At 24.6% G+C, this 27,406-nt stretch overlaps 1 pseudogene; it reads right to left on the reverse strand.

Moving 5' to 3' along the window:
- Window positions 1-27,406, reverse strand: part of LOC136980839 (atrial natriuretic peptide receptor 1-like) — a 311,833-nt pseudogene that overhangs the window by 74,040 nt on the left and 210,387 nt on the right.

Genomic DNA, 27,406 nt, shown 5'->3' on the forward strand with positions numbered 1-27,406 from the left:
CATATATAATTTTTATGGTAATTTTCCAACGTATTTATAATAACAATAATAATGATACACATTGTCAATTATTTAAAATTATCAATAGATAAAGATTAAAAATAATTATTAAAAATTAAATTTATTTCAAACTAAATACTCGACTGTATTTATGAAGCGCATACAATTCTATTTATTCAATTAAAATATATTAATTGAAATTTTAATCGTTATTATTAAATAAATTAATTTATCACAAAGACTTTGGAAACTTTATATCACTTTAAGTAAAGAAATAAGTTTCTCTTAATCCATTAAATCACGAGAAATGATTCTTCGGTTAATTAAAATAATTTAATATAACCATAACAGCAGCAGGAATATCTTACACAGACAATTAAAACAACTGAAGTAAACGTCATTTTAAAAATATTAATTTAAATAAAAATTATTAATTTGTTCTTATATAAAATATCAATATTTTGATAAATAGATATTAATTTTTTAAAATTAATATTTATTTATTTATCTGGAAAGTTATTATAATATAAAGAATTCAAGATGTCAATGGTTAGAATCAAGTGTATTATCATTTGCTCGGTTTTCCTTAAAATAAAAATAATACAATTATAAAATTAGATTTTTATTACATGTTATGTTGGAATTGCAATATTGGATTTTTATGTAGACACTTTCCGTGTAAATTTTCTTTTCTTTTTACAAAATTGCAAGATAATTTTCGTTTAATGCCACGCATGAATTCTTCTCTTTGCTGCAATTGTTTTCTTCTTATCGTTTAATTTCTACTTTTATTATCTGTAAGTGTTCGTTAGTCTTTTGGATTATTATTTTTTTTATTAAACTAAAAAAAATTAACGAGACTAAATCAGGAGAGAAAGACTGAAAAATTATGTTAAAACTGTAAATAAGACATTTTAATGAAAGAGTTAATCTAGTAAAGTCAAGAATTGAAAAAGCGTATTATGATTTATAATTGAAACCTTAAGAAAATAAGAAAATATTCTTTATTTGTCGATATATCGAATGAAAAATTGTTAGTTGTGAAGTAAAATATGCAGTAATTAGTACAGCAGTATGATATTTACGAAATAGCAATTGACAGTCTGGCAGATAAAAGTTTGTTTATCGATAATGCTGACTTCAAACAATGCCAATAAACTCTTTAAAACTTATTTGTCATTATATAATTATGATAATTAACCTCAATTTATCACACAGATATGGATTAATAATTAGCAATCACAAAGTAATTTATATTCCAAACCTTCATTCAGATATCAAAGATGTCGGGAGTGCTTGTATATACAATGATTAGAGTCATTTTTTAAATAACTTTTTGCACTGAAAGTAAAGAATTTTTATAGTTCAAAAATATATTTTAACACACTCAAATTATTCAAGTTATTAAATTAAAACATATTGAACGAGCAAAAATTATTGTCACGATGTCAGGCTGCAATTTTTAATCTATTTCGTTTAAAATATATGCTCTCGATCTCAAATTAGTAATGTATTGTCTCTGTACATCATACTTTTCCTGATAACAACACAATCATGCTGGTCATCTACGCAATTCCGTTCGAAGAAAAATTTTGGAATTAAATCACGTGACTTCCGTTCTATACTGGAAATTCCTACGTAGTTAATTGGGTCCAGCTACCGTTAATCTTTCATATCTAGTCTCGACTTTCATCTATCTAACTCAGTTCTTGAGATTAAGGAAGGACAGACAAACACGGACAACGGTGTGAATTTATAGGTGTACAGTTTTTTCAAATTACAGCTCAATAACACAGTTTTCGAAATCACTTATTCTTTATACAATTATATAATTATTGTGTGATTTTTGGATAAATTTTTAGAAAGTTTACACTTGGATAAAGAATATTATTTGATAAAATTATCAAAATTTTACTTTTTTAAGTAATAAAAAAAAATAATGATAAACAGTTATACGTTTATTCAAAGATATAGTAAAATTTAATTAATTATATTCTGTAACAATTATAAAATTTATTTCTTATGGTTAGAAATAATGAAAAGATTTTATTATTATTTTATAATATATCAAGAGAATTTTAGCTTGGAATGTTCTATTGAAATATCCTTATAAATTTATATTTATACTTCTAATTTCCTAAAGAACACGTTCAAAATGATCGGAAAAATGTCAAACTTTCTATATAAGAGTTCTCAACACTTTTTACCATTTCCTATTATTAAACGATAAGATCAGTATTTTAAATCAATCTTTAAGATGTATGATTAGTTGTTATCTACGAAGAATTTTCTTGTAATTTATGTCAACATTTTTAAGCCATTAACATTGAGATTAAAAATTTCTACGAGATTTTATATTTTTCTGATATTTTAATTAACATCCAGAAACTACTTATTCATATATAATACTGTTTTAAAAAGACAGTTCAGGATAGAAATAGTTTATTCTGAAAGTCAGCAAAAATAATTTAAGACAATTTATTAAATAATTAAAATTATTTTTAAATTTTTACACATTTTTACAAATAAAATGCATTTGTATTGATAAAACGTCTATAATAAAGTACAAGTAATTAGTGACGTGAGTTTGAAAGATCTTACTACTTATCAGATAATTAATTCCCCATTGAATTGTATCGAACATCATCATCATCATCATCATCATTTGCCTAATTCTTAAATTGTTTTAATATATATCATGTAACTATTGATTGATTTATGAAATATTTTATGTCTTTATTCAACGTTTGATAAATGCATTTTTCCAGCAGGCCTTAAAAGATTTTATTTAATAAAATATCCTGAAGACTGCTAGAAAAATGAATTCAATTTTTTCGAAATGTAGCTATTATAATATATATATAGGCCTATACGTGTGTGTGTGTGTGTATACCCTGCAGATAGATGAGATACTATTTAAACAATAACACGAAAAAAGCAATCTTTCGAAGAATCTCATAAAATAACCTATAAATAATTTTTATTAAAATGTTTTTTTCTAAAATTATAATAGTTTATTTATTCTTTTATTAAAGTTATGCCCTATTTTTCTATGCATTTGATATTGTTCATTGATTAAAAATTCACACGAGTTACTGTAAATATACATATTTTCGCAAATAATTTCGCATTTAATCTATAATGTTTACATTTGTATATGTTATTTTCGTTTAAAAAATGTTATAAATTTATCGATTTCCATTTTTCAAATTATTTAATAAAATCTTGATGTAAAATTTATCCAATTTTCTTAGTTTATCACCAAAAATTGTAAGAAAAATTAATACGGATATAGGAAATTAATATTTATTTTTATGTATTAAACTGTGTTACAAAATTTATTTTAGTTATAACAAGAAAACAGAAAGAAAATATATTATGATGATTACTGTAAGTGTACCCTATAGGCTATGATGATGAAAATTAAACTTTGTGAATATATCGTTGCATGTCTTACAGCAATTTTTGGTAGTCGATGTTTTTAATAATTTCACTTGGAGCTAGAAAAGTAATCTTAAGCTACACGACATAATAAAATCTCCAAGCGAATGTTAATTGTGTCCAGCAGAGATGTGATTTAAGATGATAGAATTTTAAAGGTTACGAGAAATTATTAACTAATAGAAGTAAATATATCTAATGAATAGGAGAATGCCGCACATGTTTACTTAATAACTGATTTTTTAAATAAATAAATAGCATACAGAGTACAAAATTCCCTAGTGTATAAGCTACATATACTCAATAAACAAGATCCATCAGGAAAACATACTTAATCTCAGGTGGAATCGAATTGGTGATTTTTGTAAACCTAGGAAGAGCTAGACATAAAATTTACCTGTAATTTATGAATATTTCCAAACAGATTTTAGAATTTTTAAGTAAAGTACACATTTATGAACTAAAATTCATTACAGAATTATTCTTAAAAAGTTAAGAATTACAGTTGGTTTCGTCTACCGAGGAATAAACTCTCATCGCGTCAATACAGATTAAGCTTAGACGGTTCCTTCGATTTAATCAGTTACAGAAAGACGTGGGTTCGGATCTCAACAGGAATCGAAGATTTCTATTCCTTATAACTCATAGATTCTTTACATGGGCATTTGGCATGTACGAGGTATAGTAGGAGTTAATTTCTGAATGTTTATTTATCAAGAAAGTATTTATAGTTGCTAAATCAATAATTTGTACCCGTATACGTAAATATCTATTTTTGAAATGTTAAATATTTATGTTTGTTTACATCCTAAATTGTATCAATTTGATATTCTTACCAAAAATAAAAAATAATAATAATAATTTTAATTCGCTAAATTCAACGAAAACTTAATTTCCATTTGACTTTTCCACGTAGTTAAATAATTATTTATGAATCGTTTTCTTAAAATATGATTTATAAACAATTTTTATCTTATAATTATTCATGGATTGATGACGATATCCAATGAACTTAATTAAAAATACCATCGATAAATCGATTTCTAGAGCTTAAAGTGTATTAAATATCACTTGTAAAAGCTAAAGTTTGTTAATTTTATCTTGTGATCTTTCACTACATTTACTTACTCAGCATGTTCTTATTCACGAAAATTTGACTTATCGTTTCTTTTATCAGATTTTTATTAAAAATTTAAAGAAATATATGAGTAAATATTTCGCCGTGAATTCTGAAGTGGTTAATAAAAATATTTTTCTATTTTTTTCAATAACTTGCGGCCCTGAAAGTTATTTTAAAAAATCAGATAAAGATTAATTTAATAAATTTTCAACACATGAGTTATAAATGAATGCTATAGCTTGTCATACGACTTTTACATTATATCTTTTTAGTTGAAATTTTCTTAAATTTTGTTAGCCAGAAGGTGTTAAGACCGGTTCACACGGCGAAAAAATAGCGACGACAACGAGCGTCAACAGGATCAACCAATCGTTGCTATCGATTGTCAAGGTCAAGAGAGATGATTGGTGAGACTAGTTTTCGAAGCTGATTGTTGTCTTCATTTCGTCGCACAGAAAGTGCAACGGCCTTTAGGCTATTGTATGAGAATCGGAATTCGGATACGTGCGGATCCGCATAATTATCATGGGCATTATGGATCTGGACAAGCACTCCATCTCTCGTCCATAATGGTTGAATCCGTTGCGGGTTATGCAAGCCGGCAATGAGCGTAATTATGGACGTGTAGCTTACAATGTGATGGTGCCTCACGTTAATAAATCAATCAATTGTTGAAATTTTTGTTTTGTATTTTATTGATCGATTTCTACACTTTACTTGACTAAACGTTCAATGGATTGTTTAATTTCTCTTCGTATCTAACAAAATTATTTGCTTTTCACTCCATGAAATAACCCAAACAGTTACAAATAATTAATTGAAGATAAATAATTATTAAAATGTTAATATATTTAGTAACATTAAGTACTAATGATAACTACAACTGGCGCAGTTGTTAAAAATTTACGTATAAAACATAGAAAATTAAGAATAAGTATATGTTTTCTGCATAAAGAATACTTAAAATATATTATAAATATTTATTTATTTATTTATAACTGTCTTTTTTAAGTGCTGTAGAGTACATTTATGCTAACTTAAACTGCAAAAACATAAGTATACACATACAGTAAAACCTGTGTAAACCGGAATCCCTGTTTCCGGTTTGTCAGGCTTCCACTTTAGTTTTTTTAACGTAGAAAAATCGCTCCCTTCCGAAGAACTTTCTCTGTTTAGTCAGGTTTTACTTTAATTCAGATTCAGTTTAGGGTAGGTCTACTGTCAATATTGCAATGACATAAAAATATAAGCTTAAACTACAAATAAAATAAATGTATAAATAAAAGGAATGTGTTGAAATTAAAAATTATAACTTTAAGTTATGAGTACAAAGTAGTGTACATTAACATGAATATAAACTATAAAAACGAATATATATGAACATATGGATATGTTATATACTAGTTAAACTATTGTAATCATTATTAATTATAAAATTAAAAACTTTAGCATTAATAAAAATTATTTTAGTTAGATTACATCAATTTAACCTAATTATACTAATTATTTTTACAAATAAATATATTTACATTAAAAAAAACAATTCCTAAACAAATAAATAAGCTAATTTAAAGAGATTTGAGTGAGTAATTATTAATTCATTGCTATTATTTATGTGCATATAGAGTAATTATACGAACTTTATCGATTGATATTAAAGCGTCGATAATTCAAATAATAATAAAAATTTCGAGAAAAATTCCTTTAAAATTTAATCACTAATTAAACAGAAGTTATTACTTATTATCTATAACACATTAACTGATTAAATTTATGTTTGATCAAAGTTATAAAAGCTCTAGATAACAGGAAATGGCATTGGAAATATTTCATAATATATAAACTTTCTGGTCGATAATTACTCGGAGAAATGTGAAATTTCGAGCAATATTTTAAAATATGTTACATTATGAATTAATTTATTTCAACTTAGAATTTAATAATTCGAAATAACGACATTATTCCAGTAAAAACAACAACAAACGAGAAAAAAAAAATTATAGTCATATCGTCACAATGCCGGGCTGCAAATTTTAATCGTATTTTTAATTTATTTAATTTCAAACATATGCACTTCAAATTAGTACTGACTTTCCCCTGTACACCATACTTTCCTGATAACAACAGAATCATGCTGGTCATCTATGTAACTCAGTTCTGGGAAAATATTTGAATTGAAATAACGTGACTATCTGTTTATTACGGAAGTTTCTGTATAGTTAATCTGGGCCTACAGCTCAAAACGTTTCTAAGTCTTGTCTCGACATTCATCTATCTAACTTAGTTCTTGAGATTAAGGAACGACAGTCAGACATATAAACGGACGACAGTGAGAATTTGTGTAGAATTTTTTCAAATTGCATGATGCATGAAAACATTTCCTGTTTATAATATTTGATTTAATTTTTAAATTTAAAAAAAAAAATTAAAAAATTAATTATTTTAAGATATTTATCGTCGATTAAAGTTAAATTACATAGAAAATTAGAATCCAAACCGAAAATTTTAATTAAACGCTCGAATTCCATTCTAAGTTTACGTAAGTTTAAAATAAATTCATTTATTTATTAAATAAACGAATTATATAAAGTGAGACGAAGCATTTTACATTTCCGGGAAATTTAAAATTTCAAATAAAAGCATGCAAATAATATCAAAATAATTAAACCTATTCAATAAAATATTGCAATTTTAGCATTTTTTTTCCTTGCAGCATTTATTTAAATATATTTAAATTCGTGCATTTTACATTGTTCTTGATATTATGGCTTTACTTTTGATAATTTCCATCTTCAAAAATGGAAATTATCACATTTCAAATTTTCAACAGAGATAACGGGAAAATATTCTCTTTTTTTCCCCCCTCCCTAAAGAAAATCCAATTTTTATCGTTCATATTGATGATTTTTTTTAATAAATTTATGTTTTATGTATGTAAGTTACATTTGAGTTTTATTATTGGAACAATAATAATTTTCCGCTTTGATGTAATTTCTTATATTGTAATGGTGCTGCACATTCTTCCTCCTCTCTTTCCTCTAGAGGACGATTTATGTTAAAGTTTTATAGGCTAAATCTATCTTGTGACTTTCAAACATTCTACTGTATATACAGTAAGTCTATATAAAGAAATTAGAAAAATAAAGAACTTAGTTTCATTTCTCGACTCTTTTAATAATAAAGATATGTCTGTTGATTTATAATTTTCTTAAATTAATCACTTAAATTTAAAACGAGCAATTATCTATTGTGACATCGTCACAATGCTGGGCTGCAATTTATAATCATATTTTTGATTTATTTAATTTAAAATATATGCTCTCCACCTCAAATTAGTAGTGGCTTGCCCCTGTACATCATACTTTTCCTTTAACAATAGAGTTCAAAAATTATAATTTATAGTTATGACTACAAAATACTATATATTAATACGAATATATACTATGAAAATGAGTATACTAGAAAACAAGGATGCAATTTTTGTAAAACTTGTCTAAAACGGAACTTGAATAAAACAGAAACCTGCCTAAATGGGAAAAATGCTTTGAAACGGAGCGACTTTCTACGTTAATTCAAAACGAAAACCTGCCAACATACCGTGCGATTCCAGTTTACGTAGGTTTTACTGTAATATATTTAATTAAAATATTACAAAAATATATTAATTATTATATATAAATTATATTTTTTACTTCTCTTAATTAATTTAATTTTTTTTTTTTGTAAAATATATTTTCTAATTTAAATTCTATTTTACTATGTTTATAAAGATCGTAACTCAAAAATAATAATAAATTAACATTTCTGAAGAAAATTCGATATTTTGATAATTACAAATGAACATTTTATAGAAAGTTTAGAATTTTTAGTTCAAATTGATTTCAAATGTCAGAAATTTTATATATTTCTCGTAACGATCGTGTTCATACTAGTGAAATAATCAGGAAAATCTTAATATTTTTCATTATAAAATTTGAATGAGTAATATAAGAACTTCAGAAATTAAAAAAAAACTTAATTATTTTTACACTTAGTTTCCGTATAATAATTATAATTAAACATTAAAAAAAAAGTTTAGAAATTATTATTATAATTTGTCAATTTAATTTTCTTGTAATTGTCTAATTTCTTTTTCTAATTTGTGAAATTGTATAATTTAATGTATTGATTAGAATTAATCTTATAAAAAGTTGTGTATGTTGCACTGAAAACAAACAAACAAATAAGCAATCCTAACAAATGTGTTTAATTGAAAGCTGTATTTAGATTGATTCATTCATTTATTAACGCAGACACCAGTACATTAAGGTTCCATGTTGTCCATGTTTCTGGCCATTAGAACGGTTTCTGATCCTTAGTGTAATCACTCACTATATAAAAAATAACAATGACTCCTACGCCATCCCGTATAAAATAAAGGATCGAATATAGACCAGGATCCTCCACTACAAGATCCTGTTCACCATTCTCTACCCAGAACAAAATCATAAAATTGATTATTAAATGCTAGGAACCTTATGATTAGGCACAATTTCACCTATTATATTTAAGTTTGATCTACAGTATATCTAGTATAATCCCTACCCCTCCATTATAAGGGAATGGAGCTGTGATTCGTACTTCTATAATGAATTATGAATCTGGACCCCACAGGAAACGAAAGGTTAATATAAAAACTGTATCCTTTCTTATTCAAAATTAACTGTACAATCTATTTTAAACTTTTCAATAAAGGTAAGATTATAGACATGAAGAATATATATAGAAGAAATCATGGATTATGATTGTTAAGATAAAACAAAGAAGAGTCTATGAATATAGTCCAACCTATGTGATAACGTGCGATTTTAAACCAGAAAGATATTAATAAGGATTTATTAAAGGCGTGGTCCTCTAAACTACGATTGATCGACGAAGTAAAAATAGTATGAAGTAGGTGTATCTCCTCATGTTCTTTTTTAATTGTTTGACCAATCGTCGTTAAGATAATCATACTGCTAACCAATCAATCTTCGTTAAACTCTTTTATATTTTCTATCTTCCTACTAAACAGATGTTATTGAAATTTTGATTTCTGCGAGATTATTCTATTTTTAATAATTAGGCTGCAATTTGAAAAAATTATAGACATATAAATTCCTGCTGTCATCCGTCCGTTTGTCTGTCCTTCCTTAATCTCGAGAACGGAGATAGATAGATGAAAGGTGTTTCAGAGAAAGGAATTAGTCACGCTATTTCAATTCAAATATTTTCCTCTGAAAGTTATTACATAGATGACCGGCACGAGTCTATTGTTAACTTAAAACTTCGAGAAATGCAAAAACATTCGGATTTTTTTTTTTTCTGTACGTATGAATATAATGTAAGAGGGGGTGCTATTTTGTTCACTCACTTTGAAACATAATAATTCCTATGCCTTTTGACGAAAATTTCTGACATTTCGCAGGAAGATTTGTGTATAAGAATCATTAATGGTGTTAAATTTTGATGGTTAAAGGTCGATGGAGTGGGGAGATAGAAGGGCTCACGTGTCATATCTCGAGTGGAGTCGAACTAAATGAAGATTTTATTCGTTATTATCATTTACAAATGTTTTATAATACTCATCTATACCTCAAAATTAATCTTTTTACCATTTTATAATAATTAATAACAAAGAGTTTTCTGTAATAAAATTATCATAACATCTGGCGCCACACACAATTTTAACTCTTTTTTTTTTGGCCAGGAAAGTAACGCAACTCGTCGCCAAAATTTTTCTATTATTAACAGCTCACCTCGTTAATAATTATTCTAAGAACTGAAATTAACAATACTGTATATTATACTATTTTTCTGATTTAAAAAACCCTTTCAATTGATAATTTTTGAATAATAAAAGTTACTTAAAATGAAGTTAATTTATCCCAAATACCTACTTTATATGGAAATGATAGTGGACAACTTAAAATCATAAAATTTTGACGATTTCAACAACAGGAATGAGTCCATTTGTATGTTTAATTTCCACATTTCAAAGAGAGAAATCGATTTGATGTTTTTACAAGAGACTTGATAAAATAATTATAAAAATATTTTGTTTTAGCTAAATTTTCAATCGAAATTGTGTTAAATTTAGAAACTGATGATTAAATTTACAATTTTCAATTGGAACATTTACATACATCGAAACTATAATAATTTCTGCGGTGGGAACTCGTTACATTTTTATAATTAATTTAAAATTAAATATAATTTAGCATTATATAAATTCTCTTTAAGGTCAAAAATAATATAAATGATTTGAACTATTATATTATTATTATTGTTGTTATTGTTGTTGTTATAAAAATTATATTCCTACTTTACTTAATTATTGAGCTGCAATTTGAAAAATTGTAGACTTATAAATTCCCACTGTTGTCTGTCTAGTTGTCTGTCAGGCTGTCGTTCCTTAATCTCGAAAACAAAGTTGGATAGGTGGAAAGATTAATGACAGGAAGTCCCGATTAGTATATTCGAACTTCCGGTGCAAACGGAAGTAGTGTGTTTTCAATTTAAAAACTTCCCTAGAACGGAGTTACATAGATGACCGGCATGACTGTTGTTAAAGGAAAAGTACGATGTACAGGGGCAAGCCACTACTAATTTCAGGTGGAGAGATTGAATATCAAGTAAAATAAGTTGTACAGTAGAAAAAAATAATATAAAATAATAAATATTTGAGATTTTTCCTCCTAAAATATATTTTTGAAATGGAGATTTTTATATAAATTTGTGAAATTTAGTTTGTTTACATGTTTTACATAAAAATATTTCTATTTTCTTCTCTTAAGAATCACACTAGAGACTAACATTTTTAAATAAATAAAGATTTTATTATTATTATTACCTTGTTTACGTAAATGAATTTAGGATTTCTCTCACCTTTTTCAGCCAGTTTATCCTTCCTCTTACGCTCTTTTTTTCCGTTCAAACTGATGATACAGTTCCATTTGGAAATGTTTTTATTATGTTTATTTATTATAATGAAACATTGCTAATTAATGTTATCTCTAATACAGCATTAATAAAACAAAAGAAAAATAAATAAATAAAAATAGGAATAAAGGATGAGACGATTAAAAAAAAATCATTTTTCTGTAGTAAATGTTTATCTTACAGATATATTTTTAATGGTTTTTCGTACAGATTGAATGAAAAATACGGAAAAAAAAATAAAAGAAAATAGATTATATTTCTGAACTTATTATTAATTTGAATATTTTACGTTTTAATTTTTTAAAAAATAAGAATAAAACCATTCTGAAATAATGTACTGTGAACTAATAAAGCACAAAAAATTACTTCCAAAGTTCTGAAATTCTTTCAATGTTAGTAAGCTTCTATGGCTTAAAATATAATAATGGACATACCAAGTTTTGTTGCATAATTTCCGTTAAAATGAGAAAAAGTTTGAAAATATTTTCTGCTTATATAATGAAAAAAGGGCGATAAACATTAATCTTACTAGTTATATAATTTACGCATGAACAGCACCTGGGAAAGAGAATAACGTCAAGATAATGGGAAAGAGATTAGCATACATGGCAATTTTAATTTATGCATACATAATTCCCTCTAAACAAACAAATTATGAACTTAATACATTTAAATAAATTGATTATTATTTTGTTTAATCGAAGAAATTATATGGATTTTAAAGCGAATAAAATTTTACATTTTATTTTATTTTTTTCTTAAATCTGATTTATAGTTATCAATTATAAAAGCTTTATTCAAATAATAAATACTTAACTAAATACAGTAATTAAATTTAATTTATACACTTTAACTTAAAAGACTTTATTTAATTATTTTTAAATAATTTAAATACATTTGGATAAGCGCTAAACGGATATTTTTGTGAATTGTTTTCGCGTGATTATCGCAGTTATTATATGTTCTATGCAATGTTAACCGCGAAAATTGAAGTTTATCATTAGTTTTCTGTGTAATTTGTGAAAATTATATAAAATACAATCGAAAATTACTACTGTAAGTAAAAAAATATAGCAATAAAATACAACAATTAAACTAAATTTTAATTATAGTGAAAAAATTTAATAAAAATCTTCGAATTCAGTGTAAAATTTAAAAAGAAAATCATGTATTAATCACCATAGAAACATATTTTAAGTCATTCTTTCAATATTAACTACACTTGGGATATATCATATAATTTTCATAATGTTACGAGTGTCTACTCAGTTTTCATCTAGGAAATAACACAATATTATAACATGCGCTACAGTTGTATGTATTAGAAAAAACACAAATAAACTGGTACATTTTGTTAAGAATTATCACTTAATCAGAAGAAACATAATTAATTATTCAAGGTTTATTTACAGCCATTTTACTAAATTTCAACAGTAGATTTTTCTTTGTAAGAAAATATCGATTTCCATGAATACTTTAGAAAAACCGTTCAAAGAGAAAAAAATAGTAATCAATGGTTGGGTTTAAACGATTTTTTAACAATCTCTTAAAAAACGGTTAATTTTATATTGTTTTCATATACATAACAGAACATAACTGGGATATACACACTTGAATGTCGGATATATCAGTTATAACTTATAGAATAAAGAGAGAAAAAGATTCTTTTTATTAGCTATATATTTAATTTACACAGAGATGTTAATACAAAACCTGCTGTTGTATAGCATTTTTAATAGAAAATTTAATATAATTTACCGTTTATTTATAAACTTGAATGTTTAATTCGGCTTAAAAGTTTGTTAAATTTATTTCTGCTCTTTTTAATTTATAGACCTATCCTAAATATTATAGAAAATTGTTTCTTTACGAATGAAGTCTACTCTTCTGACACAGGATAGATGATATCCTCATTTTTACAGACCTGTAAAGTTAGAAAAAGAGAGAAAAAAGAGTATCATCTTGTTCTGCCATTCTTAGAAACGAGTGATCACAAAGAGTGACGACACTGTTTTTTTAATAGTTACAATGAAAGGCGAGACGACATTTTTTTCTACATTTATAGCCAGGCGCAACTGCTTCCATTTTATTTCCGAGAAGATCAAATACGCCGAAGAAATAACACTTCTTTCATCTGTTTCCTCTGTTTTTTTACTTGTTCGCCTTTAATAACGCCTGCTTTAGAACTTTCTTAACCTCATTTTATCTTTCTCCACCCTCTTTAATGTATTTTACAACATTTCAATTCTATTTAAATGATTTCCATTATTTTAAATGTCTTAAGTTACAGTATAAAGTGGCTGATACAACTATCGAAGAAATAATTTTTAATAAGTCGACAAATTAGTAAATACAATAGGCTCACACTCAAAAATATAAGTTCGTATGGAAACTTAGAATTTATCTTATTATTTCATAGATATTATTTAACGAATCTTTATTGTGGTGTAGTAAACATCCCCTTTCATCTATATCAGTGCTTCTCTTCGTATGTTTTGACAAGTGTTCATCTATCTTTTTGAACGTTTTTCTTATGTAATTTAAAATTTTTCTTCTTATGTAACTTAAAACTAGATTAATCCACATCTCAAGACTATATAAATTTATAAATAATTAATGTTTAGGCGAAGAGAGACGAGGAAAAATTCTTACTTTATTCAATCGTTATATAAAGATTTCATAGAATAGAAATTATTTATTACGTTTCTGAATTCAGGAAGACCATGCTACATGTCTGTATAATAATAATAATTTATTCAAATTATCAGAATAATCAACTAAACAGTAGAGGGATACAAAGAAATAAAAATACAGTAGAGGATGCGGGAATAAATATGTGATGTATATAAAAATAAATTGAATAAAATAATATAATTAAGTTTTAACAGGAAATTAATGATGTTCACTGTTGAACATTAATAATATTTAACTAATTATGCAACAGTAGTTTAATATTACTGTTAATATTCGCCTGAACATTGCTAATATTTAATTAATAAACCGTTTTGTATTCGCATATTAAGACACAATTCATAATTTTAATTTGTAAATTTAAATTAATTTTATTTTAACATCTTAAAATATACTTCAGATATTGATTAGAATCCTGCAAATCATCCAAAAACACGAAGAGAAATTTTTAAAAAATCATCTTAAAAATCAATTTTATGTATTAATACATACGAGATGATCAATTTTAACATAATTTAATTAAACATTTCATAGAAGAATAACTTCCAATTGAAGATTTAATTTATTTGAGAAATTAAATTTGACAATTTGTTAAGTTAAATAGAGATGAGACGAAAATTATTTTCAATTGGCAGTTACACGAGATAAGCAGATACTTACAACAAGGATGAAATTAGAAAATATCTGGATATAAACTATTCTATAGAGAAAGGTGATTTATGATAATTACAATTGGAGAAAGCTAAATTAATTTTACACTTTCATGTATAATACATGCAGATAGATTTAACGTATACGACTACAAATAACAAGACATATCAATAATAATAATAATAATAATAATACAGTAATATTAGGCCATTTCCGAAATTTAAATTAAAAGAAAATAATAAGCATAAATAACTTAACACTGAAATTATTTAGGGAAAAATAATTTAATCTTCTTAGGAAAATAATTTAATCGAGAATTTTAAATAATTTATACAGAAAGAAAACAAGAGAAGAAAAATAATTTAATTCGGCTGAAGTGTGTAGAATTTTATGAATAAAAGATAAATATTAATTCTGAAATATTCTTTTATTATTTTTATACGGAATTATAGAAATTAATTCTACAGAATTACAGTTATAAGCTTACAAATAAATTAATATTTTGTATACTTTTTGGCGATTAAAATTGCTTAACTAACAGGAAATTATGCAGTTTCATCAATCATCACAAGATATAAGAATAATTTCGTCTTATTGGGCTGTAATTTCCAATATTTTCAGACCCAAATTTCCCACTGTCGTCCGTTGTTGTCTGACTGTCCTTTTTATAATCTCGTGAACGGTGTAAGATAGACTAAAATCGAGACAAGCTGTGGAAAGATAGAAAGGAGTAGGTCCCAATTAACTTATAAGAACTTCCAATCTACAACGAAAGTCACGTGATTTTAATTCAAACATTTCCCAGAATGGAGTTATATATATGACAGTTATGACTGTGTTGTTATTAGGAAAAGTATGCTGTACTGGGCCAAGCCACTACTAATTTGAGATGGAGAGCATATATTTTAAATTAAATAAATTGCAAAACATGATTAAAAATTACAACCCAATTGTCATTGTCACAATAATTTTTGCTCGTTTTCTTCCATATCCTAAGTTAAAATACAATTTCCTGGTGAATTATTTCTAGCTTTATATAATAATACACCGCATAATTCGATTATTTTATTATTTTTCTACGGAGAAAATCAGAATTATTATTTTATCGAAACGACTTTTTAAAAAAGAGAATAATAAAGATAAATCAGCTTATCTTTCTTTTTCTGAATAATAAATCATTTTAAAAATAATTTAATTTTATTCACATTTTGCTACTTTTTTTTTATCTTAATAAATTCAAGAATATATTATTTTTATAAATTTATTTTTAGAATAAAACGAAAATAGATAATTTTACATTATAAAACACACGTATTTAATTATAATCAATGCAATCTTTTAAGGAATAAACTGTAATTTAATGCAACCGTAAGACAAAACAAATGAAATATTAAAAAAAATATCCTACTAAACAGCAGTAAATCGTAATGGTTTGTATATCCATAAATGGTTTGTAAATCGATAAATCCATAAATATGCAGTCAAATCAATAAACCGTTTCAGTTATCGAATATTCATTAAATTGATTGATGTATATGTATTTGAAATGATTCTTGTGAAGTAATATAACATATTATTCCGGTTTTATCACTGGAAATCGCTTATAATACCGTATTTTTACATATTAACTTCCATTAAATTTATTAATATGTTCGGGGATGAATGCATATTCCTAATCAACATAATCATCCATTTAATACATCTCCGTTCAGGGCCTCGTTTACCCTAAAAAATTCTGGTTCTGTCGTTTGGGAGAGGAAAAAGGGCCTTTTATTTGTTATATTTATAAGTACTACGAAGGGCCTTGCTCCACCCCAAAAGTTATCATTTATTAGTCATTACTATTGGTAGAAAAGCCTTTTATATGTTATATCTACAGCTTAAAGTCTCACGCTTCGAGGAATCTCATATCTTCAAATAAGTTTACGTTAGCTGTTTGGTGAAGGAAGGTTCTCTTATATTATAGCTTAAGGCAACAAAGCTAAATCCGATCCTGGTTATGTTCATTATTCATATAATTTATACAGCTAAATATATTTAAAAATATAAAAAAATAATTCTGTAAATTTCTTAAATTATATATATATATGTGTGTGTGGTTAACCACTAAAATTTATTATTTTTTCTTTTATCCAATATTGATAAACAACGAATCTTTGCTCTTCAAATATATAAAAGATAAAGGTTGAAGAATAACATTCCTTCATTTATCTGGAGTTCAATTGACATTCTACAGGCAATAATTTAATTGAATTATATTTGGGTCGATGATAAACGGTACAACAGGTCTATCTTTATCTAAAATACAATCTTTTATTGCAATTATATTATAATTAACAGAGAATGAACTTAAAATAAAGAATATATTAGTAAAAATCTCGAATGTTTCGAATTTTTATACATTAAAATATTAGTTAATGATTTAGATATTTAATTCTTTCCTGCTTTCATATATATATATTAATTTAAGAATTTTATTTGTAATTTTTAAGGTTTTAACGTATTAATTTAATAATCCTTCACAAGTTTACGTTCGTTTTTTTTTTTGACTAATTTGAAAAGATTCCTCACTTTAGAGTATTATTTAACAAAAACTAAAATTAATTATACTTAATTTTAATGATAATTCTTTCCTCCTTAAGGATATAAGAATAGAATATGTCTGTTTAATAATTTAAACCAAAAAGTGAGGAGTATCCGCATACAATTTAAAGCTATAAATATTATATTTCAAGTAAAATTTCACTTTAAACGTTTAATATATATATATATATATATATACAGTAGATGCATCATACGAAAATTACTTCTGAAATTGAGCAATAGCACGACGTCGATTGCGGTCCACTGGTAAATCGAGGCGAATTTTCAGGTGTCCGCTCAAAAATTTGAGGTATTTTCCTCACAATTTACCCCAAAATTCGGTCAGAATTTTCCTCAAAACTTTAAAAATTTTCCGAAAATTCTGTCAAATTTTGGGGTAAATTTACATCATTTTACATCAAAACAATATTTTGTACTGACTATTTCTCGTATTTTGTTATATTCTAATAGTAAATACGATAAAACTTGTACAAAACGGAACCTGAATAAAACGGAAACAGAACTAAAGCAGAAAAAATTCTTCTAAACAGGGCGATTTTCTGCGATTAATAAAAAAAAGGAAACCTGGCTAACAGGAAATAATATTCCGGTTTACACAGGTTTTACTATACACTATTTCTAATTATTTTAATTATTATTATATAGGGTGGAGACTTGGAATATATATTATTTCAAGTGGCCTTTACCTTACAAATGTCTACTTGCCCCTGTTTTAAATACTTAGGCATCTATACATAGATAAAAAACCCTTCTTAGTAATGGGTGAAAGATCTTCCATATTTTTGTATTATTAATAGAAATGTAGTTTAGTTTCTTTTTAGCCAATGATAAACAACGTACAGTAATCTATTTCCTCAGAAATAGTAAGAACATCTGTTATAGATTTGTTGATTGAGCAAAATGTCATTTCCGGAATTGCTTCTATGTTATTTGTTTCTACCAGTAAATGACAATCTCTAGAATAAGAAAAGTTATTGCAATATATTTCCCATGTCTCCTCTATTCATTTCCATATCACTTATATTGTAATCAAACTTTTCCATCTCTTGTTATTCACATAATCGTTTGTCAGAATTTTTAAGCTAACAATATTCAATTAATTTCACTGGAATGACGCATAAATCTCTTTTCTATGTTATTAAAATGATATAATTTAATTTCAATAAATTATTAATTGTCAATTTAATTTCATATATTAAAGAAAAACATAAATTTTTTGCTAGGTTTGCTTATAGATTGCTTATGATTTAATGCTTTTATATGATTTGTGAATGCCTAAAGATTGCTTATGTTCATGATTTAATGCTTTTTGTATTGTGTATGGATGTTAATAGATGCTAATACTTATGAATTAATGCTCGCCACAGATTGTTTATATTTGTAAATACTTAGCTTTAGGTGCTAATAAATTATAGATGCTTACATATCCTAATGATGTTAAGTATCTACGAAGAAAAGCAATCCAAGTATCAAAGTTATTTATATATGTATGCAAATTGCTTATAGATGTTTCTACTGAATTTTTGACTAGAACTGTACTTAGATTAACAATTTTAATTAAGAATTTCGTTAAGAGTTTTTAAACACGTAAAAAGAATTAATAATAAATAAAGAATTTTTGCCTAGGGAAAAATTATATAAAAATAAAATGCAAAAGAACAGGTAAAATCAAAGAAAAACGTTAATAATTTTAATATTTTTCTTAAAAATAGAAATATCTTATTACATTTTTATTTGAATATAAAAGTGATTTTTTATCATCTCGTACGTGATTCTATTCTTAAACTATAACTTTTCATTTCTGAATAAAAAAAAAGGAATTATTACATTTTTGAAAATAAATGCTAATAAAAGCTCCTTTATGAAAAATAAGATACTTATTTTGACATTTAAAAGTATCCTTAGAAAAGGATGCTTTTAAATAATTTTAAGGACTTAAAAAAATTCAATTATTAAGGACATTTAAACTATAATTTCACATTAAAAATATATAAAATTTTGATATTTTTCTAGCGTATTTTAACTTATTAATTTGGAGATAATATATTAAATTATAAAACATTAAACAATGTAACACGCTTTTAAACTATCAGACACTTTGTGAGTTAAGTATTTAATTCTTCACACATTATATTTAGTGATTCAGTAATTTAAAATATCCGGAAATAAGACAGATTTCAGTATGTATCGATCAGAGTAGTGATGTTTCGCGAACGATTTGCTGACGAATGTATCGGTTGAAAGCAGTAATATAAAAGTTATCCTGTCTTCATAAGATTTAGCCTTCTAATAAACGTTTAACGACACACCCAAATATGGTTTATATTCATTGATTCTACTTAAAGATCAATAATACCAACGACAACACCAAGTTCTGCCTTTGAAACTATAAATATTTTAGTTGCTAATGAATAAAATGGCTTATGTTTTAACTAATTTTAACATTGATAAGAAAAAAAGGGAAAAATTGAAGAAAAATGCAAATTTTGTGAATTTTTAATACAATATATTATTGTTATTCTATCAGAAATTTAATCTATAACTACTAATCATTTAATTTACTATAGGCGAATTGTTTATATTGAAGTAAAGTGTAGAGATTCCTTCCAGAACGATGTTAAATGTTTAATTAATATAATAATATACTAATAATCTTTTATGTCTTCATAATAAAACTAAAAATAGAATTATAGTCGAATCAAAACTTTAATAATTACTAATGTAAGAATTAAACATTTATAACATATTATCGTCAATGCGGTTGATATATAATCTGCCTGAAGGAAGAAGCTTTCCATAATTACCACATTCATGGAATTTGTTTCTAAAACTAGAGGAGAACAATGCGGATATTTATGTTTAACCTTACTTATCCTTTACTTGGTTAACCTCACTAGTGTTTAATTCTTTAATGGATCCTCTCACGATCTATTGATTTACCTTTGTAATACAAAGAAAATAATTTTTTCCCCTTCCTTTTTTTTTATGTTCAAAGTAAATAGATTTTCACGGGATACGAGAAAAATCAATGTAATAATACACGAAATAAAAGGAAATTATAAAATAGAAATAATTTTCAATAAAATTTTATTTATTCATTAAGAAAATAATTAATTTTTACCACTCGTTCTAAAATTTATCGTCTGAAAAAAAACCCTGCATAAAACAAGTCGAATTATTTTTATTTTTGATAAAATAAATTCTATTGTATGAATTGAATTTATTTTTAATACAGCGGCAATAAATCGTCTTGAAAATAAGTTACATTTATCTACCTGGATCACATGATCAATGTCAAATAAAATATGAACCTAGAGAAAAAGAATAGAACAATGGATGCTTCATGTAATATAAATACCTGACACATTCATATTAATGTATAGCATAATTCATTTCAGTTTTTATATTAAAATATAAAAATAATAACATTAATAATAACTTTGATTTTTTACATTAAAAAAATTATTTCTGATTATTTAATTTACAAGAATCTTTACGTTATAAAAACGTTTGATAAATAAAAATATACAAAAAAACCATCTGTTTAAAATTAATTTTGATAATTATCATTATATCCTAGTAAATATTATCAATATTTAAAAGGAACGTCATAAAAAATTTTAAAGGTTAGAGGAAAACTGTTAACTTACACAGAATTAAAGTTAACGTGAGAAGATTAATTTGTTTAAAACGATCTATAAAATATTTACTTTAATTTAATAATAATACAGTTTTAAAGAAGTAATATAAAAGAATTTTATCGTGATAAATTTAACAAATATGTATTTCTGGCTACAAAAGAAGAAACGAATAAAAATTGAACTGTCAAAAGCAATTGAAATACATTATCGATATTTCAAATCGATCACCAAGAATCACTTGGCTGATTTTGATCTTACAAACTTCATTCCTTTGTGAAAAGTTGACCAAATATCACAATAGCAAAACACCTATCTACAACACAAAATATTTCGTTCACACTTCGTGTCGACACTTCTCTCTTTTTGAACATGGATTAACAATATTTGATTACTGCTAATCCTTTTTTAATTGCAAAATAAATTGAAATGGTAATTACTAATATATTAAATTTATTCTTCTAAATTTGATTTCTAAAACATTTTATTTATATTTTTATACTTATCTAGTCTGGCAATCATTCCCCCTGCAAATGCCACTTTTCCTTACGACTGCTTGTCTACAGGATAAGCGAACATACAGGCGAAGTTTAAATGACAAGCAGTAGTTTGGTGGAGTAATAGTTTCTTCTGTTAAAAAATTAATTAGACAATACACACCATAGAAAAATTAGTACCTAGAATAAACGAGCTTTTAAGATTGTCAGGAAAAATTTGTAGAAAAATGCTAACAACGAATCAAGACTGTTAAATTAAATTTCAGTTTTCAGCGATCAAATCATAATTTCCCATCCAGAATTTGAAGATTTAATATAATATTTTTCAATCTAAAACTTTCTCTAAACTATTAATCATTATAGGTAAACATTCCTTCTGTTTTTTAAAGTCGATAACCATTTTCGAATTTTAATATCTGTATAAACATTTTAAAAACTTTTTCATCAATTTAGTGTAATTATTTATTATTTGTATGAAGGAGAAGCAAATTATAAAAGAATTATTTGTATGAACGTAAAGGAAATTTATAATAAAATTTATTTTTAAAAAATGTTTAAATTGAAATAAAAAAACAACTTGGAAGAACCCGTTAATGATAAATTGACTCGCCATTTTTCAGTTGCCTCTTGAAGATTAATAACGCAATAACTTTGGAGAGATTTTTAAAAATATTCTTTATCATTAATATATATATATTATGTCACATAAATAATGCTATATTTAATTCACAATCTTAATTTTTATTAATATAAACAAACAAAAATTACTAATTTTATTCATTTTCGTTAAATAATAATTGTAATTTAATAACAATAATTTTCGTATAACGGACTAAAAGCAATGTTAAATACGAAGAAAAATACTTTAAAAATTAATTTCCAACACGATAATTTAGTTTGCAGCATTATTTATTATTTTATTTATAATTTATTTTCTATTTAATGGAAACAATTCTTCTTTCCTGTACTGAACGAGCAAGATTTGGTAGCAGTTTTATCACCCTCCTTCGCTGTTTTCTTATCTTCATGTATAAAATTCTTTATGTACACGAAGATTTTCTAATATTGGTTCCAGGAATGTTACATAAAACTATTCCGGGCATAAATGAAAGCTCAGAAGTAATAAACTTCCATTATAATATCCCACAATTTATTTAAGCGAAGAAATACATTTTTAAATGAAAGATTTATCAGAAAATAATTATTTAATATCTATCTTAAATACATAAAAAAATATAATTAATATTATTTACATTAACGTAAATAAATAAATGCCTTAAAACATATATTAAATTAATACGTAAAGGGAAGAAAATTGAATGATTAATGCTACATTATTCGAGTTAAAATTTTGCTAAAAATGTGGAGAAATTAAAGTAAAATTATCGTTGAAACGGTAGGAAAATAGTAAAAAAGAAAATACTTACTCTGTTGCTCGGTATTGTTTACGGAAGAGGTTAATAAACGGCAATAAGAGCAATCCAGTAAACAAGGGGATCGTGCAACAGCCATTGTTAAAGTCTAACTAATATTAAGGAATTAAAACCACATGATCGTTTGCAAAATATAATACCTTTTGGACTTATTTCTACAGAACCCAAGTAGTAAGGTCCTTGTCTCACTATAATTTCGTGCACAATAATAGAAAACGAATAGACGTCTCCCTTCTGACTACCTTCCGGTGGTATAGTGGGCATGCGCAATAATTCCGGAGCGGTCCACAATTTCCCTGTGGAAAGGAGGAGTAAGGTAAATCACATAATTTCTCAAATTATCGATATTTTTAATAGCCTTTATTCATAATCTTCTTCGTATTATATCAGGAAATTTACCATTAAAAATATTGTTTTAACCACTCGAATATAATTCATTTACGTTTTAAAATGCTTAAATTATTAATTTTTGCATTTATAAATTTAAAAAATATATTATATAAGTTTAATTCATTATTTAAAGATTAATATATCGTAATTATTAAGCTTAATTATTTCGCATCTTTAACAAATCCGAAAACAAAAGTTTAATTGTGATAAATAACTTTTAAATATAAATTTTAGTTATTATTTACTTAATTCAATTTAACTATAAATTAAATTAGGTTATTATTAATTATTTTTGTTTATAAATTAACGTCTTATAATAATGTAAATTTAAATTAATCAAGATAAAATTTCTAATGGAAGATATCACATTTTACGAGTTTGTAACTTATTAATAAATAAATGATTTCGTTTAAAACATATTTAAATATACTTAAACAATTTATATTAATAAAATAAAAGTATTTTAAACAATTAAAATTAAGAAATATGCAAATTAATATAGGAATTTTCTTGTTAATGAGACATTTATACCATTTAATAGCAATTTTTTTCTTAATTGTGACTTACAAATTAGCGAGGAGACATTAAATCTCACATTTAATAAGATATTATACAGGAAGAACAATTTATTATTTCATGATAACGACGATGATATCTCCCTGATTTTTACATCGATGTAATTTATTAAAATAAAAACTATACAATTGAATTTTACGAATATTTTTTAAACTTTTAATTAAAGAATTTTTATTTTAGAAAATTTTATGAGAAGACTTTGTAATTTCCTATCTGTAAATTGTATGAAACAGGACAGCTTCTACATTTAATCAATAAAAATTATCCCAGTCACGAGTTCTTTTCTGTGTTTAACAGGGAAGCATTTACAAATATAACACCCTGAAGAATTCATTCAGTCATTAATTTCAAAACTTTATAATTACAATTTAGGATAGAAAAACAAATTTATATTCAAAATTTTTACAGTAAAATAATATTTTTCACTTAAAAATTACTATATTGACGGGGGGTGGCCCGAAAGAAGTATACTTAAAATTTTCATTTACTTAGTAATAATTGCTGTACAGAACAGTTATCCATTATAGTATATTCGTATATTATTATTTCGGGTGTATTTTTAATAAAATCAATGCATAAATATCCAGTAAGGGCTAAATTTAGACTTGTGGAGGCCCTAAGATATAACTACATGAAGGGAAAGGTATAATATAACGAATTTAATAGCATTGTCTCAGGCTGTAGCTTGTTTAGGGTATATATATAAATCCGGATATTCATTTTAAAAAATAAAAAATACAAATGATAGATATTCTACTACAGATAGTGGACATTATAAATCAATATCTGAATCATAATAAATAGAAAAATATCAAAAATATTTTGTAATTATAGAGTACAGTTTAAAATTCACATTCAATGAGAATAGACTACAATTTTTTAACTAAGACTTTAAAAAAATTTTAAAATGTTTTGAACTTTACAACACTTTAAAATAATATAAAAACTAGTTAAATTTACTGAATTTCTTTCTGATTTTTCACTATTTTTATTATTTATTATGGCTTAGAAGATTTAAAAAATATCTTATATTTTAATACAGTGTACATGTAGAGAATAATTATTTTTTAAAAAAATTATGATGGTTTAAAGGTTAAATAGTTTATTTTTTAAAATATAAATTGTTCGTTTAAAATGAAGAAATTTATATATGCCGAAATTTAAATTTAATGCTATAATATTTCATATGAAAATACATCTTAGTAATTAGAAAACTCCATTTATGTCACTTAGATTAATTGTTATCTACTAAAATTTCCTTGGTACCAAATTTAAAATCACTTTTGTACATTTAAAAATATATAAAACTTCAATATAATTTGTCAATTATTCGAAATAAATGGATAATTTTTTTGAAAATTTAAATAATATTTTATTGCAGGATTCGGTTTCTAATCGAATTACCTGTAAAATTTTAAGGTTTAACTTAAATTAATGAGGTAAAAATCGAGGAAACGATGCTGATACGATCCTAAATTACAAACTTTTTAATTTATTTGAGAAGTGAAGAACGTAAAGATATATAAAGTGCACTTAAAAATAATTTTTTAAATTATTCAAGTATAGAACTTATGAAGCAAAACAATATTTTAATAATGTATTATGATACATTTACGTAACTCGTACATTCGATACTACAACCATCGTCCAATTTCATAATCAAAACAATAAACAATTTAGCCTATATTAAGAATATGTTTAAAAATATTTGTATAAAATATATTTTTATTTTTATTTAAAAAAATATATATCGAAAAAATATTTTTTCAATATATATTTTTAAATATAGTCATTGTTAGAGAAAATATATTTTATTCAACAGTACGTACAATATATTGTTATGTATTATACATTGGAAAATGGCTGTTCTCGTAAGTGTACTTAAAAATATCTGTAAAAATTTATCGTATTTTTAAATCATACTTTAATTTAATCTATCTAACTTCGTTTTCGAGATTAACTAAGTACAGACAGACAGACAGACAGAGATAGCGGGAATGACAGAGATAGGGAATGAACAGGTCATCAATTTGGAAATAGCAGCCCAATATGTAACAACTGTTCTGTATTTCACTTATGAAAAATTAAAGGAAGATTTAAAGACATTTATAAACAAATTCGAATTAAGAATTTTTATATTTTAAAATTTAATTAAAAAATAATAATTAAGACTTTTAATTAAGAGACTTTTATAAATTTTTCCTTGAAATATAGATCTGAGTACGGAGTAGGTCTTAAAATTAAAGCAGTTATTAAATTCCGGATATTCCTTTTAATTCATCAAGTAACATATAACAGCATTTTACACTATATTTTTTAATTATATTTTATTATTAAATGGGTTAAAAACAATTTATTAAATAATAAAAACGTTAATAAAATTGTATTTATTTCTAATTATTATTCAATTTTTCTTAGTCCGAAAATTCTTCCCTTAATAATATATAACGAAAATTTCAGAAGATAACTCGTTTATTTCGTATTGTTTTTATTGATTATACTTTATTTTTAATTAAAATCCCTTAATGGATTCATTTAAACTCTGTTTATTCGTAAATATCGTCCACTTTTCTTTCTAAAAATGTATTTAAGAGTGAGGATAGTCTTAAATTTCAAATTATATATAAAAATGTCTCACCCTTTTACAAGTTTTATTATTTCAATTACGTTCCCAATTACGTAGCAATTAAGATAAAATGTAACAAGTTATAAGTTTGTTTTTAAACTTTGTAAATTTAGTATTAAAAAATACAATAGAAATGGCAATCACTTTAAACAGTTGCTGTAACACGATTTTGTTGTGTTCCTAAAACATTTATTACCATAGCAACAATTCACATTTCTGTTTCTTAGTCACATGTTATTTACCCTAATTTTACAATTAATTAAAATTTTATTAGTATATATATATATATATATTGTCATTTAACGTGGTGAATCGTAGGCTTTTATAATTAAAAAATTTAAAAAAAATAAGTAAATTTAACTTTATAAATTTTTAGAATTAATTATATGCAATAACCATTCATAAATCTGTAATCCGGAATGGTGTTGATGAGGATAATTATCAAAATAATGAGTTAATTAAGAATTCTATATGTTTATATTATGTATACATTACCCAATTTAATTTTATTTAATTATATTGTGTTCAATTCATTATTACTTTTTCTTATAGATTATTTGTTAAAATGCTTTAATTTTAGTTAAAAAATGCTAGCGAAAAGTATTTTTAAATAGATGAATTTATCAGAATATTATTCTTATTATAGATAAATTTAATAAAAAATGTCATTAATATTGTAAAATTTACACTAGAATATATAAATATTACATAGAAGTATATGATTATAAAGAGGGAAGTAACACAGCAATGTGGTGAGGATTATATACTAAAAATATTTT

The sequence above is a fragment of the Centruroides vittatus genome, unplaced genomic scaffold (assembly GCF_030686945.1).
Source record: "Centruroides vittatus isolate TY-2023 unplaced genomic scaffold, ASM3068694v2 contig_726, whole genome shotgun sequence".
NCBI classification, from domain to species: domain Eukaryota; kingdom Metazoa; phylum Arthropoda; class Arachnida; order Scorpiones; family Buthidae; genus Centruroides; species Centruroides vittatus.